Consider the following 4,241-nt stretch of genomic DNA (forward strand, 5'->3'; position numbering starts at 1 on the left):
ACAAGAAATGGTTGTGAGCGATAAAAAAAATCTGGAGAATATCTTTTGTCTATGATGGATAATGTAGAAATGAAAGCTTATTTTCTTTTTCTTAAATATATTTTACATTTTTTTAATGCATTCAATGCATTTTTCCAATCAACAGAAACAAGAATTCATTTATTGCAATTTAAATCAGTTAATTTTCTCTCTCAAATCTGCCAAAACTTTGTTAAAAAAGAATACCTACAAAATATAACTACAAATATGGATTTTTCACAGAAACAAATTCAGAAAAATATAAATGAAATTTTTGTTGGCTCACAATGTGAAGTATATCTTAATAATTTAGTGATAGAAGATCATATAGAAGCAGTTATAACCATTCGACAAAACTGTTTACAATTTTATGTAACTGCTGCACAGGAAATACGTAAAAGATTGCCTATTACACATAATTTTTTAACAAAATTACAAGTTTTTGGACCATCTATATCTTTATTCGATAGTAATAGAGAAACATCGTTTCAGCATGTTTCTTTTATTGCTAAAAAACTTGGTGGTTTTGATGAAGAATCCTTAAGAAAAGAGTGACTTGCATTATCAACAGATTTAACTCTAAAGGAAAAAGAAGATCTATCAAAATTAAATTTGATGATATGTGGAAAGGAATCTTACAGTACCAGTTGTCAAATAATACTTATAAATATCCTACTTTGAGAAATGTTCTGAGTGCTGTTCGATCACTTCCTAATTCAAATGCAGATCCGGAGAGAACGTTTTCAATTTTAACTGATTTAAAATCAAAAAAACGCAACAAACTTTCTTCGACCACTGTTAATGCTACTTGCGTTATAAAATCAGCACTGAAAACTAGAGCCGAAACAGCTATAAGCATGACAATAACCAAACATCATTTGTCTCGAATGTTATTTGACAAATTATATGCAGCTAACCCTAAAAAAGAAAAAAGTAGTTTAACATTATATGGAGCAGATGACGATGTCAGTTAACTGTTTACAACGCAATAATAATAAAAGAAAACAAATACTTTATAAATATGTAAAAAATATCTAGTCATTAATTCACACCAGACTTGTAAAATATTAATTTGTAAAAAATATCTTGTCGCAAATGGACACCAAGCTTGCAAAATATTAAAAAATATCTTGTCGCAAATGGACACCAAACTTGCACAATATTAAAAAATATCTTGTCGCTAATGGACACCAAACTTGCACAATATTAAAAAATATCTTGTCGCTAATGGACACCAAACTTGCAAAATATTAAAAAATATCTTGTCGCAAATGGACACCAAACTTGCAAAATATTAAAAAATATCTTGTCGCTAATGGACACCAAACTTGCAAAATATTAAAAAATATCTTGTCGCAAATGGACACCAAACTTGCACAATATTAAAAAATATCTTGTCGCTAATGGACACCAAACTTGCAAAATATTAAAAAATATCTTGTCGCAAATGGACACCAAACTTGCAAAATATTAAAAAATATCTTGTCGCAAATGGACACCAAACTTGCACAATATTAAAAAATATCTTGTCGCAAATAGACACCAGATTCACAAAATATAAATATATAATAAATCTCTTTTTAAAAGACAGAACTTCTGCATAAATGTATGTAGTATAGATAATTATGTAGATAGATTAGTAGAATATAACATTATTTAAAGTGTGGTATAATAGGGCTCCAGGCGAAGGTCCACACTCTAAAATAAAAAACCTAACGCTCCTTTGGTGATACCTCATGGGTGGTGAGGAAAATCACCATTCATTTATATTATTTTCATATTATTGTCACGATGCAAATATATAATAAATATTAATATCACAATGCACATATAAGTGGTCAGTTTGCTGTCGATATATCGCAACGCGCACGACGCAATCGTTCGGCACATTCATTATTATGTATTATATTGTATATTATGTATGCATTATATATTATATGTTAATGATTTTAAGATACGTATATTAAAATTATTAAATGATATATAATTATAAATTGTAATAATTTTATAATTTATAATTATATATCTCATTTCATTATTTAATAATTTAAATATACGTACCTCAAAATTATTAATATATTATTAATATATAATACATAATGCATACATAGTATACAATATGATACATAAGAATTAATATAAAAAGGCTGTAAAAAACATTTAACGCAGTTACGCGTATTAAGTAGTGAGAGGCCAGAGGCAACGAAAAGCGATCAGCATTGTCCGTTGCCTCGTCGCCGGCTGCGGGAAGTGAGAAGGAGACAGAAAACGATATCTCTGTCCTTCTCTATTATCCGAAGCTAGCCGAGGCGCCGGCTCTCACGGTACGCGGTTTGCGCTTGCGCGTGTTATCCCCTCCACTTCGGTTGCGTGGTGCTCGCGTGGGCATTCTGGCATCACTGGATCAGAGTTCGATGAGCGGTCGAAATAAACGAGAGCGTGTGTACGTGAACAAAAGACTGAGATTTTATTATCAAGCGTTACACGATGTATTTAAGACGCGTGAATATAATATGCGATTGCGAACGGTTCGTCGATGCGTTCGCCTGCAATCGGATTCGGTTTGCTAGGTGTGCAGCTCGATATATCTCGAAACGCGTTCGCACGCTATGATGTTCGTATACCGCGCGTGTTTACAATTGCTCGTGGTCAATGACCGTTTGACGTAGCGCGTGTCTCGGCGGTTTTTGTCGCGCGTCTGGCGATAAGTCTAGCCCCGTTTTTATGAGGAGCTTAGCGTCGCTTTCGCAGAAATGTTTTTATAATTCCCGGTTTCCGATGGAATATTCTCGGGACCGCCGTGCCGACGAGAATTCTCGTCCGAGGTAGCTCTCCTCTCTACCTCGAGTTAGATGCACCGGCGTTTAGGCGGTCGGATGTTAAACCGATATCGAGATCGTATCGGAGTGCACTCTGATTCGGTTTCTCTCGGTCGGAAGAATGCTCAGATGGAAGGAGCCTGTTACAAGAATCGAGAGTGCTCGATGGAGGAAGAGTTCTCTCTACCTTCGGATCTTGATAGCTGGCTAATTCTTTGGAGCGGTCTAGGTTTCGGATCGTTTCACTTGCGTGAGCGGATAGAAAAAATAGGTCACTAATTCGCCGAATGCGGCCTTTTTATACCGGCTAATTACCCGCGTCGGCGTGCGGCGGTATTACCCCTTCCGAACGGGTTTCGGAAAAGCGGTACAGTCGGGCCCGTTCGGAGGGGTTCGGAAAGCGCGCCGAACGCGGGCTTTCGCCGGTCGGCGGTTCGGGCCGCATCGGCGACGCTCGGTTCTTTTCGGCTAATTTTAGCCTAACGGCTTAAAGCCTTTAATGCGGTGTGTTCAAACGTTTAAAAAAATGTGGGCGCACCGCGCCCCTGCCTCTGCCCGGCGGGTGTTTTGCCGGGCGGCAGCTTCCGGCGGATCGCATGCCGGGAATACGATGCATCTCAAGGGGGTGCACGAGGTGCATCATTACATTAATAATACTGGAAACAATATAACCGGCAACGTGATTTAAAATATTTAATTTAACACGTGATAAAGTAACTTCTTCATTCGTCGTATTCAACTGACAATCAACTTTATTTACTTGTAATAATTTTTTTTGCTTCGGAATAACAGATAAAAAATCTTGGAAAAATTCTCGGTCATCTTCATTATAACTACTCGTTGATATTTTTCTCATATAATGGGAAATACTAATTAATTTTAAATCGTTTTTGAATTGAAGAGCATTCAGTGTACAATGTTTCATACGTAATACCGAAAATAAATTTTCAATGCAATCTTGCGTAAATCTTCCAGCTAAAATGTATTTATAATTTCTATTATTTAGCAAATATGTTGATAACTCAATTAGTGATTTTGTACTTAAAATCATTCCTTTTTGAAATGGTCCAATCATTCTTTTTGCCAAAAGTTAATGATGAAATTAATGATATAAACTCATTTAAAAAATTCATAATTTCGTCAAATTTTTCAGACTTAGTTTGACTTATTCCCCAAATTGCTTTTCGACTACTAACTATTTTAAATCAAAGTGCTACATTTTTTACTAGCCATGAAGTAGTTTTATATTCTGGCTTTGAATTTTCAGAAGCTAAATATTCCAATCCTGTACTTACTTCATGACTTAAAATATGAGAAGCACTTTTTACGCGCATTTTCTGGAAATGTTTTGATCAAGATATTCTTTGCGTAATTTTGGACATAGTGATAATGGAAAATTTTTTT

The sequence above is a fragment of the Camponotus vicinus genome, unplaced genomic scaffold, assembly GCF_025532165.1.
Source record: "Camponotus vicinus isolate PSW18456_S1 unplaced genomic scaffold, iyCamVici1.0 SCAF_7, whole genome shotgun sequence".
Lineage (NCBI taxonomy): Eukaryota > Metazoa > Arthropoda > Insecta > Hymenoptera > Formicidae > Camponotus > Camponotus vicinus.